Consider the following 17,784-nt stretch of genomic DNA (forward strand, 5'->3'; position numbering starts at 1 on the left):
TTAAAAAATATTCAAAGAAATAATGGCTGAAAATTTCTTTTTTTGGCAAAAACCATAAACCAGCAGATTCAAGGAGCTGAAGAAAACACAAACAGGGTGTTTCAGTTTACTAATGCTGCCATTATGCAAAATACTAGACATGGATTGGCTTTTATAAAGGGGGTTTATTTGGTTGCAAATTTACAGTTCTAAGGCCATAAAAGTGTCCAAAGTAAGGTATCAACAAGAGAATACCTTCACTGAAGAACAGCCAATGGCATCTGGAACACCTTCTACTTTGAAGGCACGTGGCTGGAGTCTGCTGTTCCTTTGCTTCTGGGTTGCATTTCAAAATAGCATTCTCCAAAATTTCTCTGTGTTTCTCTTAGCTTAACATCTCCAAATTTCCTTCTTTCTGCATCTCCAAGCATCTCTAATCATCAGCAAGCATTTCAGTCAGCTCCTAGCTTCTCTCCAAAAGTCTTTCTCAGCTGCTCTTGGGGCATTTGTCCTCTCTTTGCTTCTCCAGAGCAAACTCTGGGCTAGCATCTCAAACACAAGTGTCTGGGCCTTGACTTAGCACATCTCAGGGCATTTTCACCTCTCTGCTTTCTGGGCAAGCTCCCTTTAAAGACTCCAGTAAACTAATCAAGACCCATCCTGAATGAGCAGCACCAAATCTCCATGGAAACATTCACTCAAGAGGTCACACCCTGTGCCGGTTTGAGTGTATTGTGTCCCCCAAATGCCATTATCTTTGTGGTCTTGTGTGGGGCAGAAGTTTTGGTGCTGGTTGGATTTGCTTGGAATGTGCCACACCCAGCTGTGGGAGATGATTCTGATGAGATGTTCCCATGGAGGCGTGGCCCCGCCCATTTGGGGTGGGCCTTGATCAGTGGAGCTATATAAATAAGCTAACTTGGGGGGAGAAAAGAGAGTGCAGCTGGGAGTGATGTTTTGAAGAGAAGCAAGCTTGCTAGAAAGGAACGTCCTGGGAGAAAGCCATTTTGAGGCCGGAGCTTTGGAGCAGACGCCAGCTGCCTTCCTAGCTAACAGAGGTTTTCCGGACACCACTGGCCGTCCTCCGGTGAAGGTACCCAATTGCTGAGGTGTTACCTTGGATGCTTTGTGGCCTTAAGACTGTAACTGTGTAGTGAAATAAACCCCCGTTTTATAAAAGCCTGTCCATCTCTGGTGTTTTGCATTCTGCAGCATTAGCAAACTAGGACACACCCTAATCAAAAAGATTAATCAATCTGCCCTCACAAGATTGCATTAAAGAGTATGCTTTTTCTGGGGGACATACTATATACAAACCAGCACACATGTAAATCCAGACTGCTCATTGTCAAAATTCTGAAAACTAAAGGGAAAGAAAAATTCTTGAATGCAAACAGAGCAACATGACACATTACCCAGAAGAGAAAAGCAATGCAAATGATAGTGGGTTTCTAATCAAAAGCTTTGTTGACCTGATGGAAGTGGCACAGCATTTTTCAGGTGCTGAAAGAGAAGAACTGTCAAACTATAATTTTATATCCAGGTAAAATATACTTCAAAAAGTTGCAATTTTTAAAACCTCCCTCCAAAAATATCTCCAGAACCAAATGGTTTCACTGGAGAATTGATTCGAATGTTTAAATAAGAATTAATACCAATTCTACACAATGTCTTCTGAAAAAGTAGAGCAAGAGCAAAGACTTCCCAACTCATTTTATAAGGCTGGTATTACACCAATACCCAAACTAGACAAAGAGAGTACAAAATAAGAAAACTACAGACTGGGATCCCTAATGAATATAGACATAAAAGTCCTTATCAAAATGTTAGCAGTAGAATTCACCAATATGTGAAAAGAAATTATGTACCATGACCAAGTAGACTATATATCAGGGATGAATTGCTGGTTCCATATTTGAGAATAAATCATTTTATCACCATATTAATAGGCTAATGAAGAAAAAACACATGATCATGTCAATTGTTGTAAAAAAATCTTGTCTCAAAACCATGTAACTGTAATATTTTTGCAACTTACTGTAAATCTATAATTATTTGAAAATAAAATGTTAAAAAATAATGGAGGGTGGGGCAAGATGGTGGCATAGGGAGGTGTGGAATTTAATTATTCCTCTACAGCAACTAGTAAATATCCAGAAACTCTCTAGAACAACTGTTTGAGGACATCTGTGACCAGACTACACATTGTACACCAGTCTGGAATGGGTGGAAAGGCCAAGATTGCAGTATAGAACTGTAAGTAAATCCCTCAAGCTGTGGAGCTTGGCACACCTCACCCACTGGCACAGCAGGCTGAGTTAGAACACTCCCCTGTGGGAAAAAGCAGTCTCTACTAGAAGCGAGGGGAGGTAAACTTAACCAAGCTCCAATTGTGGTTTAAGTTACAATTTTGGACTACTGAATACAAGCTACAAGCACAGAAAAGCAGAGCATGCAGGAAAGGAACCCTGAGGTCTCTCCCGGTGGGAGGCAGACCTGATGGACAAATAAAATAAAATAAAATAAAATAAAATAAAATAAAATGAAATAAAAACAGAACCTTTTGGAGTTGACTAAGCTTAGAATACTGGAAAAGGACTATTACCCCCCAAAAAGGGGCACATAGAGGCGGGTTCCAACACTGGCTGTTGACTTGTGAACTATTTGGGCTGCAGATTGGCTCTGAAAGAGGGATTTTTTTCTTTTCTTTCTTTTTTTGAAAAACTATTTTAAATAGCTCATTAGAGAAAGCCCAGGCATTTTCAATTGTCAGCCCTGACACAGGCAAAGGCGGAGTTAAAATATGTCTGAGAGACAAAGGAGTCAACTGAAGGAGATAATTACCTAAAGTGTGTATCTTCCTAACAAAAGGGGGGTGGGCCCCCTCAAATAGCAGCCCTCCAGAGCATTCAGAAACTGGGGTGTGGGTGGGTGGGTGGGGTTAGAAACAGCTGAAGCCTACCTTCAACCTCTGCTGGCAGATACAGGGTCTGGTCAGAATTAAAGGCATGACATGCCTGTGTGGAGCTGCTGGCTGATGAGTGTCACCTGGTGGGCAGGATAGGAAAAGCACAGAGTCTAGAGGCCTCAAAAGAAAGTCTGACAAATTGCTGGGTGTCATCCTCAGGGAAACTTGATACTGATTACACCCTCTTCCTGAGTCCTGCACCTGTCTGGTCTGGGAAAATCTGATTGTGGTCAGTCATATTTGGGTAGACCTTCCTCAAAAAAAAAAAAAAAAAAAAAAAACATGAAAGGCAGGGCAAGAACCAGAATGAAAAGAGCTGAAAATTCTGATCACTTAAACAGAAGCTCTTCTAGAGGTCTAGAATAAGTTGAACTGAATGCCAAAGAACAGAGAGAACAAAGCCAACCAGCAAAAAAACCATAGGTAAAAGAGTGACTACAACCTCTAGAATAAACTAATAAAGGAAACCAGATGCATAGACAACAAAAAATTACCAGTCACGGTATGAAAAAGAAAGATATGGGCCAGTCAAAGGAAAAAACTTACACCTCAAATGACATCCAGGAGCTGAAACAACTAATTAAAGATGTTCAAACAAACATGCTAAATCAGCTCAAAAATCAAATCAATGAGTTCAGGGAAGATATGGCAAAAGAGAAAAATTATATAAAGAAGACTGGATGAACCTAAGGAAAAACACAAAAGTTTGGAAAAACAAATGGCAGAACTTACGGGAATGAAAGGCACAATAGAAAAGATGAAAAACACAATGGAGACTTACAACAGCAGATTTGAAGAGGCAGAAGAAAGGGTTAGTGAACTAGAGGACAGGATATCTGAAATCCTACATACAAAAGAACAGATAGGGAAACAAATGGAAAAATATGAGCAGGGTCTCAGGGAATTGAATGACAACATGAAGCACATGAATATAGGTGTCATGGGTGTCCCAGAAGGTAAAGAGAAGGGAAAAGGAGAAGAAAGAATGATGGAGGAAATAATCACTGAAAATTTCCCATCTCTCATGAAAGACAAAATTGCAGATCCAAGAAGGGCAGCATACCCCAAACAGAATAGATACAAATAGATCTATTCCAATACATTTACTAATCAGATTGTCAAATGTCAAAGACTAAGAATTCTGAAAGCAGCAAGAGAAAAGTGATCCATCACCTGCAAGGTGAGCTTGATAAAACCATATGTGGATTTCTCAGCAGAAACCATGGAGGCAAAAAGGCAGTGGTATGATATATTTAAGATACTGAAAGAAAAAGTGCCAAACAAGAATTCTATATTTGGAAAACTGTCCTTCAAACATGAGAGAAAGTTTAAAATATTTTCAGACAGACACTGAGAGACTTTTTGAACAAGAGACCTGCTCTACAAGAACTAGTACAGGGAGCACTACAGGCAGATAAGAAAAGACAGGAGAGAGAGGTTTGGAAAAGAGTGTAAAAATGAAGACTATTAGTAAGGGTAAAAGAGAGGGAGAGAAAATCACTAATATGAACTAACATTAATGAGTGAACTTTGAGAGTTAAAGTTGAGAACACAGGTTATCAGGAGATAGAAAGAGGGTAGAGCTTGGGCATTTGATGATGGTGTAAAGAATGATCAACATGACTGATTGTAAAGATCCAGAATTGGGTAGTATGATACTACCTGATGGTAGCACAATATTGTCAGTACTCTGAACAGAGTTGAATGTGAGTTTGCTTGAAACAGGAACACTAGGGGCATGTATGACACCAGAAGGAAAGATAGAGAGTAATGACTGGGACTGTATAACTTAGCAAAATCTAGAGTGGACAATGATGGTGATGAAATGTATGAATATAAGAATGTTTTTAAATGAAGAATAAATGAATTGTCAACATTTCAAGGTGTTGAAAATGCAATGGTATATCAAAAATACAATCAATGCAAATTAGAATCTGTAGTTACAGTAACATTGTAATATATTTCCATGAAATGTAACAAAGGCAATATACAAAAGCTAAATGTCAGTAACACTGGGGTATAAAAGAGGCCTATGAGATTTTTGATGTTCTTATTGTTTCTCCTTTCTATCTTATTTTTCATTCTTCATTTTTTTCCTCTTCTGCTTTGTGGAAGAAATGGAAATGTCCTTATATTGGTTGTGGTGGTGTATGCATAATTATGTGATTATACCAGGAACCATTGATTGTTTACTTAGGGTTGATTTTATGGTTTGTGGATAAAACTGCTTATAAAATAACCAGAGAGATACAAGTGCTTGAGAAAATGTGGGAAGAGGAATGTACCTATTCGCTGTTGGTAAGGAAGTAGAATGGTGCAGTCCATCTGGAGGGCAGTGTGGTGGTTCCACAGGAGGCTAAATATAGGGTTCCCATATGATTCTGCAACTCCATTATTAGGTATATACTTGGAATAATGGAAAGTAGGGACACAAATGGACATTTGCACACTGGTGTTTATGCCGGAAGTATTCATGATATGCAGTGGATGGAGGTGGCCTAAGGGTACATCTACGGATGAACTGAAGGGCAAACTGTGGTGCATACATACAATGGAATATTGAGCAGCTGCAAGAGGGAATGAAGTTATGAGGCATGAAACTAGGTGAATGAACCTTCAGGACAGTATGTTGAGTGAAATAAGCCAGAAACCATAAGCAAATATTATAATGCATCACTAATATGGATAAAGTGAAAACTATGAGAATTGAATTCAAGAGGTTAGGGTATCACTGGAAGCTCTTTTATAAAGGTTCAGAGAGTGTAAGCTCTTACAGTACTTTCATCTATTCTGAGCTGTTTCAGTTATTTCTAAATTCTGAGATACTGAGCTCTTTTTGTATACACTGGTTGTTCCCTGGAACTTTGAGTATCTGTATGACACCTGAGTCTCAGGGCTAGTGTTCTGCAGCTATGAAATTCAGTATTACCCCATACAGCAACTGTTCAAAAAGCTGCGAGATCACACTTCAATTAGAGATATGGATGAAGCTGATCTGGTTAGGGCTAAGGCAAGTTAGACTAAAGAGTATAGGATGACATTCACTGTGTTTTAAAACTTCAACTTCAGTGTGAGACCAAAGGAAGAAATGTTTATTTGGTGCAAAATTTATATTTACTGTGGCACACTATCCAATTTAACTTGTATGATCAGTTTATTCAAACACCATAATTACATGGAACCTTGAATTGGGAGTGAGATATTGTTGATTTCTACAGATAAGTGTGATGCCATTATACATCCCAGAGTAATTTGGGCAGGGAATAAAAAGCATTTCCCTTGAGGAATGGGGAAAATGTAGAAATACTAAACTGCCCTACTTGGAGAATCCCTGATATGCTCTCAAGCATTGGGGATTACCAATTTAATAGGCAAAGCCCTCAATCATGGGGCTTGCCCTTATGAAACCTATTCCTGCAATAGAGAAGTTAAGCCTACTTAGAATTATGCCTGAATCACCCCTAGAGAACCTCTTTTGTTGCTCAGATGTGGCCTCTCTGTTTAAGCCAACTCTACAGGTAAACTCATTGCCCTCCCTCTTACATGGGACATGACTCCCAGTGGTGTGGATCTCCCTGAAACATAGGACAAGACTCCTTGGGATGAGCCTGGATCCAGTATTATGGGATTGAGAAAGACTTTCTGACCAAAATGGAGAAGAGAATTGAACCAAAATAAAGTTTCTATGGTTGGGAGATTTCAAATGGACTTGAGAGGTCATTCTGGAGGTTATTTTTATGCAATATATAGATATCCCTTTTTAATCTTTAGTGTGTTGAAATAGCTGGTAGGAAATAACTGAAACTGTTGAGCTGCAATCCAGTAGCCTTGATTCTTCAGGATGATTTTATAACTATGTAGCTTATATAATATGACTGCATGATTGTGAAAACCTTTTGGCTCAAACTCCCTTTATCCAGTGTATGGGCAGATGAGTACCAAAACGGGGACAAAAAGCAAATGAATAAAAGGGGATGGTGGGGATCATTGTTTTGGGTGTTATTTTTTACTTTTATTTTTATTTTTGGTCTTTTTTGAGTAATGAAGGTGTTCAAGGCCTGATTTAGGTGATTTATGCACAACTATATTATGATACTGCGAGCAACTGATTATACACTCTGAATGACTGTATGTATGTGACTATATCTCAATAAAATTACAGGATGATAAAAGCGATTTCAGTTCCTATCAAGGTATGAGTCAGCATTTGTAGTTTTTAATACAGCTACAAAACAATAGAACTAATTAATAACAACTTTTGACTGCAGTATTGATGACTTATGAGTTTGTATATAATTTGATTATTCTAATACTTCTGCTGGTTACTATTTCTGCTAATAAAGTGAAGGTTACTTCAAAATAAATCTTCATTACATTTCACATAACTGCCTCCAACTAGTTGTTTTCTTTAATTAAAATCTAATAATGTAACAAGAAAGAAATTTGGCTTCAGAGTTGCTGCATCTTTTGCTCCAAGAGAAATATACTGTGTGAGCATAATATTCTGATGTGAAATCCAACAAAATAAAGTGGCTCTCCAACTAAAGTCTTTATTTTCAATATGGAAGAAATATTTATATATATGTATATTCATCTGTAATTTTCATAATCAAAAAATATAACTGTGAGCTATACTTATGATTTAAAAAATTGAAAACATGAAGAAAAGAATCTGTGAAAATAATATATAAATTCATAAAAGTGAAATGTAAGGCACTAATTTATTTCCTAAAATTATGTGTGTGGGATTCTGGATATGAAAAATGAATAGGAGGTCTCTTTCTTAACCAGAATTTTTCCTCAAAATTGCAAGAAACCTTCCCTACCTCAAGATAAATAATGGGCACAAGGTCCTGACAGTTTTGGAGGGAGATCAGAGGAAAAATGGCAAGGGCTCACATTAATATATTATTCTTGTTTAATCTATTTTTACACACAGAACATTCAACCAGTTGTTCACAGTAGTATAATTGTGCATTCATAACCACAGTTTTTGAACATTTTCATTTCCACAAAAAATTAAACATAAGAATAAAAATAAAAGTAAGAAAGAACACCTAAAACATCCCATCCCCCACTTCCCCTATTTTTCATTTAATTTTTGTCCGCATTTTTCTGCTCATCTGACCATACACTAGATAAAGGGAGTGGGAGCCACAAGGTTTTCACAATCACACAGTCACACTATGTAAGCTACATAATTATACAATTTTGTTCAAGAATCAAGGTTATTGGGTTGCAATTCAACAGTTTCAAGTATTTCCTTCTAGCTATTCCAATACACTAAAAACTAAAAAGGGGTATCTTTACAGCACTTAATAATACCCTCCAGAATTAACTCTCTACTCCATTTGAATTCTCTCAGCCACTAATACATTATATTATTTCATTTTGCTTCCTATTTTTGGTCAAGAAGACTGTCAGTCCCATGATGCTGGATTCAGGCTCATCCCTAGAAGTCATGGCTCATGTTGCCAGGGAGATTTACACTCCTGGTAGTCATGTCCCACATTGTGGGGCGCGGTGGGCAGTGAGTTTACCTGCTGAGTGAGCTTAGAAAGAGGGAGGCCACATCTGAGCAACAAATAGGTTTTCTGGGGGAAAGACTCCTAGGCACAATTATTAAGTAGTTTTAGCATCTCCTTTGCAGTAACAAGCTTCATAAGGGCAAGCTCCAAGATTGAGGGCTTGACCTTCTAAATTTGTAATCCTCTATGCTTGTGAGAATATCAGTAATTACCCAGGTAGGGAAGTTTAGTATTTCCACACTGTCCCCCAGTTCCTCGGGGGGAGGGAGACTTCAAATGCATTTTCATTCTCTACCCAAATTACTTTGGGATGTATCAGCATTTCCTACTAACCTGTACAAACCTACCAAATCTCACTTCCTATTCAAATTCCATGTAATTATGGTATTTATACAGATACCAGTTTAAATTATTTTTTATTAAACTGGCCATACAAGTTAAATTATTTAGTGTGCGACAGCAAATATAGTTCCTGCACCAAATAAACATCCCTTCCCTTGGTCTCACACAGAAGTTGAAGTTTTAAAACACAGCCAATATGGTCCTTTACACTTTGGCCTCATTTGCCTTATTCCTAACCATGTCTGCTTCATTCAGATCTCTAATTGAAGTCTGAACTCTTTTTCAGATTTTCTTAAACAGTTACTGTATGAGGTAATACTGGCATTCATAGCTGCCAAACTCTAGCTCTGAGTCTCATGCATCACAGATGCTCAAACTTCCAGGGTCTGACCAGGTTATACACAAATCACTCAGTATCTCAGAATTTAGAGATAACCATTACAACAGGAATAGATGTAACTGCTGTAGGAGCTTACAATCTCGGAACTTTTACAGTGAGCATTTCCCTGTTAACCTGTGTTCTAAAATTCAATTCTCAGAGTTTACACATTATATTTGGTCCATATTAGTGAGGCATTATAATGTTTGTCTTTTCATTTCTGGCATATTTCACTCAACATACTGTCCTCAAATCCAGTCACCTAGTTGCATGTCTCACAACTTCATTCCTTCTTGCAGCCTGTCAACACTTTATTGTATGCATACATTCTGTTCATCAGTCATTGTACCCTTAGGCCACCTCCATCCTTGCCAATTGTGAATACTGCCACCATAAACACCAGTGTGCAAATGTCCATTCATGTCCCTGTTCTCAGTGCTTTGAATTATATACCCAATAATGAGGTTGCAGGACCTTATGGCACCCACATACTTAGCATCTTTTGGAACCACCACACTGTCCTCCAGATAGGCTGCACCATTCTGTTTCCCCACTGACATTGAATAGGTACATCTCTCTCTCCATGTTTCCTCCAGTACTTGTATCCTTGTTTATTTTTTCCCCTGCAGTCATGTTTTATAATGATGTGTTTATGTGTCATTAAGGGCAGGGAAGCTGAATTACCTGTCTTCACTGTCCAGTTGACAAGTATAGTTCCTGATACAGAGTAAGCACTCAGAAGGTGTCTATTGAATGAAGGAATGAGTGAATAAATGAAAGTAAGTAATTATGTTAGAAATTGGTATTCAGGGTGTTATCTGAGCCACATGGGCTCTTCCATAAGCAGTTCCATGAGGCCTCTTCAGTATAAATTAAAATATGGTGCTGTAATGAGTTTAACAGGGCATAAAAGAAACCTTGGGTACTTTTTAAATTTGAAGTTAATTATAAATGTGGCTCTGAAGCACCAGAACTTGTGCAGATCTTCCTGGGCATCCATAGTACACTGGGCTGGCCACTGATTTAGCAGCTCTGTCAATATATTATAATTGCTTCCTTGGTTGTCTATCTCCCAAGCCATGTAGACTGAGAGCTCTTTGATGGCAGGGATTCTGTTTTCACAGTATCTAGAAACCTGCTTGTGGAGGTGCTCAATAAATATTTCTTTTCTTATGATTTTTTTATTCATTAGAGAAGTTTTGGGTTTACAAAGCAATTACACGTAAAATACAGGATTCCCATGCACCATTCCACCACGAAAAATGTGAATTGCTGTGGAACATTTGTTACAATTAATGATAGAACATTTTTATAATTGTGGTATCAATTATAGTCCAGAGTTTTACTTCGGATTTATAATTTGTGTAGTGTAGTTCCATGGATTTTTTAAACAATTTTTATTCTGTTATCATACATGAATTCTAAGATTTCCACCTTTTAATCACATATAGATACATATTGCATTAATTGTATTCACAATGTTGTTCTAATATTGCCACCATCCATTACCAAAACATTTCAATTTTTCCAAATAGGAACCCTGTACATTTGAAGCCTTAACTTCCCATTGCCTATACCCACCCCATCTCCTAGTAACTTATATTCTAGACTGTGACTTGATGAGTTTGCATTTTCTAATAGTTTCAAATCAGTGAGATGATACAATATTTGTCCTATTGTGGTAGGCATATTTCACTCAATATGATATCTTCAATGTTCACCCATGTTGCACATATCAGGACTTCATTCATTTTAACTGTTGAATAATATTGCATTGTATGCATATACCATATTTTATTTATGCATTCATCAGTTGATGGAAACTTGGGTTGCTTCCATCTTTTGGCAATTGTGAATAATGCCTCTATGAACTTCAGTGTGTAAATAACTGTTTGAATGCCTACCTTTCAATGTCTGCTTTCCCAAGTAGTTTGATTGCTGGGTCATATGGTAATTCTAACCTTAGCATTCTGAGGAACTGCTGAATTGTCCTCCATGGCAGCTGCCTCAATTTTACATTCCCACCAGCAATCAATGAGTGTTCCTTTTTATCCACATCCTCTCCAACACTTATTTTTTTTTTTAAATAACAGCCATTCTAATGGGTGTGAAATGGTACTGCATTGTGGTTTTTTTGTTGTTTTTTGTTGTTAATTTTTTTTTTTGCAACAGAAAATGATTATATTTGAATAACTTCTGTACAGCCAAAATAAAATAGCAGAATGAATTAAATGGGAAGAAAATACGATATTTCATGTGCAATGCATGAAAATCAGAAAGCTGACATCATTTGTCATAAATGAGCCCTTAGAAATCAGTAACGAAGTAATTACTATTTCAAGAGAAATAAAAACATTCCAGGTTCTGGGAGCTGCGGGTGAGGATGCAGACATGGCCAAGTCCAAGAACCACACCACACACAACCAGTCCCAGAAATGGCACAGAAATGACATCAAGAAGTCCTGATCACAAAGATATGAATCTCTTAAGGGGGTGGATCCCAAGTTCTTAAGGAACATGTGTTTTGCCAAGAAGCATAACAAGAAGGCCTGAAGAAGATGCAGGCCAATAATGCCAAGGCCATGAGTACACATGCAGAGGCCAAGGCCCTCGTAAAGCCCAAGGAGGTCAAGCCCAAGATCCCAAAGAGCAGCAGCCACAAGCTCAATCGCCTGGTCTACATTACCTACCCCAAGCTTGGGAAGCATGCTCATGCATGCATCGCCAAGGGTCTCAGACTCTGCCGACCAAAGTCCAAGGCCAAGTATAAAACCAAAGTCCAGGCTCTGGCTCCAGCTCAGGTTACTGCTCCCAGTTAGGCTCCCAAAGGTGCCCAGGCCCCGCCAAGGCTCTTGAGTAGAGCTCTCCTGGGATGGAAGGACTGGTGTGACCCCTGGGCTGCCATGTGCATGGTGCTGGGTCCTCCTGTGCTATTTGTACAAATAAACCTGAGGCAGGAGCTGTCAAAAAAAATTCCAAGAAAAATGAGAGCATAGAAGGAAGTGAAATACAAATGACCATTAATGATGTGATGATGATCAAGCTTGGTGTTCTTTGTAATAGTACAGTGTCAAAGATTCAAAATACTGAATCACAATATTTGTACAGTTGTAGGAAAGAGGGAACTCTCATTCATAAACACTGGGAAAGAGGACTGATGAGGACTGCCTTACATTAAGGGGGCATCCTGAATTGTCAAGCAAAATGCATATCCTTTGCCCCAGCAATTTTAATTCACAGGAATTATTCCAATAAAGCAGTGGGACTTCAAAATAATTTACATAGAAGCATGTTCATTGCAGAGAAAATTTGTAGCAAATATAAAGAACTATTAAGGAAGAATATGTAATTGATAAATGTACATCTTTTTACTAAGAGGGATAAAACTATATAACCAAATTAGAACAAGGGGCTCAAAAAGATGTTCAAAGGAAATGCATTGTGGTTTTGATTTGTATTTCCCTGATGGTTAATGATGTTAAATATCTTTTCATGTGCTTTCTGTCCATTTTTGTATCTTCTGTGGAGAGATTCTATTCATGTGTTTTGCCCATTTTTAAATTGGCTTGTTTGTCTTTTTGTTGTTAAACTGAAGGATTTCTTTATATATTCTGGATATTAAACCTTTATTGTATATGTGGCTTCCAAATATTATTTCCCATTTTGTAGGGTGTAATTTTACTTTTGTGATAAAGTCCTTTGAGGAAACAAAAGTTTTTAATTTTGATGAGGTCCCATTTACCTATTTTTTCTTTTGTTGCTTGTGTTTTGGGTGTAAAGTTTAAGAAACCACTGCCTAACATAAGGTCCTGAAGATGCTTCCCTACATTTTCTTCTAGGACTTTGATAGTTCTAACTCTTATACTTAGGTCTTTCATCCATTTTGAGTTGACTTTTATATAAGATGTGAGGTAAGGTTCCTCCTCTTTTTTTTAAAAATGGAGATCCAGTTTTCCGAGCATCACTTGTTGAAGAAACTATTCTTTCTCAATTGAGTGGTCTTTGCCCACAGTCCTGAGCTTTCAATTCAATTCTATTGGTCTATATGTCTGTCCTTTTGTCATTTTTGTGTTGTACCATGCTCTACTGATTACAGTGGCTTTGTAATAAGTTTTAAGATTGGGAAGTGTTAGTCCTCTGTCATCATTCTTCTTTTTCTATATGGCTTTACCTATTCATGGCCCCTTAGCTTTCCATATAAATTTGATGCTTGGCTTTTCCATTTCTGCAAAGAAGGTTATTGGGATTGCATTGAATCTATAATTTGCTTTGGGTAGATTGCCATCTTAATGATACTTAGTCTTCCAATCCATGAACATGGAATGTCCATCCATTTATTTACATCTTTGATTTATTTTAGCAATATTTTTTAGTTTTCTCCATACATATCCTTTTTTTACGCTTTAATGTAATTTTATTGAAATATATTCACATGCCATACAATCATCCAAAGTATAACAGTTTCAACATTTGGTTGTGCATTCAACACCATGATTAATTTTTGAACATTTTCATCACTCCAAAAAATAAAAATGAAAATAAGATTAAAAATAAAAGTAAAAGAGGACACTCAAAGCATCCCATATCCCTCCTCCCACATCATTTACTTTTTTAAATTGAAATGTGTTCACATACCATACAATCATCCAAAGTGTAAAACAATTGTTCACAGTATCATCATATTGTTGTACATTCATCACTACAGTGAATTTTTGAACATTTTTCATTACTCCAAAAAATGAAAACAAGAATAAAAGTAAAGGTGAAAAGAACGACTCTATGGGGTTCCAAGCTGAAACAGAACCTGGAAGAGAAGGAAGAGACCAGAAGACTCCGCCATGTGCATTGCCATGTGATAAGTGAAGGGCCAAGGGTCACCAGCAGCCAGTCCCAGAATACCACAGTCTTGGGGAGAAAGCAATACCTAGAAGATGCCTTGATTTGGACATTTTCCTGGCCTCAAAACTAAGCTAATAAATTCCCATTGTTTGAGCCAAAAAAAAAAAAAAAGAACCACTCTAAACGTCCCATATCCCCTCCACCATATCACCATATTATTCAACTACTTTCTGTCCACATTTTTTCTACTCATTTGTCCATACGCTGGGTAGAGGGACTGTCAGCCAAAAGATTTTTACAATCACATGGTAACACCGTATAAGCTATATAGTTATATGGTCACTGTGCTGGTTTGAATGTATTATGTCCCCCAGAAAAAGCCATATTCTTTGATGCAATCTTATGGGGCAGACATACTAGTGGGGATTAAGTTAGAATGTTTGGATTAGGTTGGTTGCATGGAAATGTGCCCCACCCAACTGTGGGCAATGACTTTAATTGGATAATTTCCATGGAGGTGTTACCCCACCCATTCAGGGTGGGTCTAAATTAAATCACTGGAGGCATATAAATGAGCTGACAAACAGAAGGAGCTCAGTGCAGCTGAGAGTGACATTTTGAAGAGGCAGTACAGCCAAGAGGGACACTTTGAAGAATGCACAGAAGCTGAGAGAGTAGCTGCAGATGAGAGACAGTTTGAAGATGGCTGTTGAAAGCAGACTTTTGCTCTGGAGAAGCTAAGAGAGGACAAACACCCCAAGAGCAACTAAGAGTGACATTTTTAAGGAAATGCAGCCTAGAGAGGAACGTCCTGGGAGAAAGCCATTTTCAAACCAGAACTTTGGAGCAGACACCAGCCACGTGCCTTCCCAGCTAACAGAGGTTTTCCGGACACCATTGGCCATCCTCCAGTGAAGGTACCCTGTTGTTGATGACTTACCCTGGACACTTTATGGCCTTAAGACTGTAACTTTGTAACCAAATAAACCCCCTTTATAAAAGCTGATCCATTTCAGGTGTTTTGCATGCTGGCAGCATTAGCAAACTAGAACAGTCACTTTCAAGAATCAAGAATACTGGATTGCAATTCAACAATTTCAGATATTTCCTTCTAACTGTTCTAATAAACTAAAAAATAAAAATGGACATCTATATAATGCATGAGTTATCTCCAGAATAACCCCTTATGCCAGTTTGAATGTATTATGTCCTCCAAAACACCATTATCTTTGATGTAAAGTTGTGTGGGCAGGTGTATTAGTGTTGATTAGATTGTAATTCTTTGAATGTTTCCATGGAGATGTGACCCACTTAACTGTGGGTGATAACTCTAGTTGGATAGTTTCCATGAATGTATGGCTCTGCCCATTCAGCATGGGCCTTGATAGGTTTACTAGGGCAATATATAAGCCCAGACAGAAGGAGTGAGCTTACTATAGCCAAGAGGGACACTGAAGAATGCACAGGAGCTGAGAGAAGAGCAGCAACTTACAGAGACATTTTGGAGAGGGCCTTTGAAAGCAGACTTTTGATCCAGAGAAGCTAAGAGAGGACAAATGCCCCAACAGCAACTGAGAGTGACATTTTGAAGAGAAGCTGCAGCCAAGAGAGGAATGTCCTGGGAGAAAGCCATTTTGAAACCAGAACTCCAGAACAGATTCCAGCCACATGACTTCCCAGCTAACAGGTTTTCCAGATGACACTGGCCATCCTCCAGTGAAGGTACCCAATTGTGGACTTGGACACTTTATGGCCTTGGACACTTTATGGCCTTAAGACTGTAACTGTGTAACCAAATAAACCCCCTTTTATAAAAGCCAATCCACTTCTGGAGTTTTGCATCCTGGCAGCATTAGCAAAAACTGTAACACCCCTTGACTCCATTTGAAACCTCTCAGTCATTGAAACTTTGTTTCAATTCTCCTCCCCCTTTTGGTCCAAAATGCTTTCTCAATCACACAATGCAGGGTCTAGGCTCATTCCTGGGAGTCACATTCCACATTGCCAGGGAAATTTATACCCCTGGGAGCCTTATCCCACATAGGGGGGTGGGCAGTGAGTTTACCTGCCAGGTTGGCTTAGAGTGGCCACATATGAGCAACAAAAGAAGCCCTCTGGGGGTGACTCTTAGGCACAATTGTAAATAGGATTAGCCTCTTCTTTGCAGTATCAAGCTTTGTAAAGGCAAGCCCCACAATTGAGGAGTTGGCCTACTAAGCTGGTGGTCCCAAATGCTTGTGAGGATATTAGGAATTCCCTAGCTAGGGAAGTTTAATATTTCCATGTTTTTCCACAGTCCCTCAAGGAAAGTTTGTTAATACATTTTATTCTCTGCCAAAATTACTTTGGGTTGTATCATGGCTTCATGCTAACCTGTACAAACAACAAGGTCTTATTCTCTAGTGAATGTTCCATGTAATTATGGCATTTAAATATGCTGACCATACAAGTTTAATTATGTAGTGTGCTACAGAATATATATACTTTGCACCATGTAAACATATCTTTCTTTGGTCCCACACAGAAGTCAAAGTTTTAAAACATGGTTAGTATCATCTTGTATGCTTTAGTCAGCTCTACCCCCATCTCAACCAAGTCCATTTTGTTTATGTCTCCAGTCAAAGACTGATCTCCTTTTCAGTCTCTTTAGCAGTTGGTTCATGGGGCAATGCCAGCACACACAGGTGCTGAACTCTGGCTCTGAGTCCCAAGTGCCACACAGACACCCAAAGATCCAGGGATGGGCCACATCACACACAAACAGCTCAGGATTCAAAATTTAGAAATAACTGTTGCAACTCATGAAGAAATGTGACTATTAGGGCATGTAATCTAGGAAACTTGATATAAGCCTTTGCCTTATAGCCCATGCTCCCAGATTCGATTCTCCAAGTTTACACATTGTTATTAATCTATATTAGTGAGGCATTATAATGTTTGTCTTTTCATTTCTGGTTTATTTCACTCAACCTACTGTCCTCATGGTCCATTCACTTCGTTGCATAGCTCATAACTTTATTCTTGCTGCTCCCTCATGCAAGAACATTCTTACATTTGTACATTTAATCACAAACATTGACCACTCTAAGTTTCACTAAGTTATACAGTCCAGTGTTTATCTTCTGTCTTTCCTTCTGGTGTCATACAGACCCTTAACATTCCTCTTTCAACCATATTCACAGTCATCTTTTCCAGCATACTTACAATATTGTGCTATCACACAGTATTGTGCTATCCATTTCTAAATGTGCACAATCAATCCTCTAGAACATTCTATACTCCTTCAGCATCAAATGTCCAATCTCTACCCTCTTTCTATCTCCTGATATCATTTCTACACTCTTCTCCAAACCTCACTCTCCTGTCTTTTCCTATCTGTCTCTAGCCCTCCCTTTAGTATTTCCTGTAGAGGAGGTCTATTGTTCACAAACTCTCTCAGTTTCTGTTTATCTGTAAATATTTTAAACTCTCCATCATTTTTGAAGGACAGTTTTGCTGGGTATTGGATTCTTGGTTTGCAGTTTTTCTCTCTGAGTGTCTTTAATATGTCATACCACTGCCTTCTTACCTCCATGGTTTCTGCTGAGTGATCGACATGGAGTCTTATTGAGCTTCCCTTGTATGTGATGGATTGCTTTTCTCTTGCTGCTTTCAGAATTCTCTCTTTGTCTTTGACATTTGAAAATCTGATTAGTAAGTATCTTGGAGTAGGTCTATTTGGATCAATTCTGTTTGGAGTATGCTGTGCT

The 17,784-nt window shown here is 38.3% G+C and overlaps 1 protein-coding gene and 1 pseudogene across 6 annotated transcripts in view; both read left to right on the plus strand.

Moving 5' to 3' along the window:
- Nucleotides 1-17,784, plus strand: part of KLF8 (Kruppel like factor 8) — a 575,849-nt gene that overhangs the window by 264,992 nt on the left and 293,073 nt on the right. The window lies entirely within an intron of this gene.
- On the plus strand, nt 11,588-12,461 carry LOC119522729 (annotated as a pseudogene).

This window comes from Choloepus didactylus, chromosome X (genome assembly GCF_015220235.1).
Source record: "Choloepus didactylus isolate mChoDid1 chromosome X, mChoDid1.pri, whole genome shotgun sequence".
In the NCBI taxonomy this organism is placed as follows: Eukaryota; Metazoa; Chordata; class Mammalia; order Pilosa; family Megalonychidae; genus Choloepus; species Choloepus didactylus.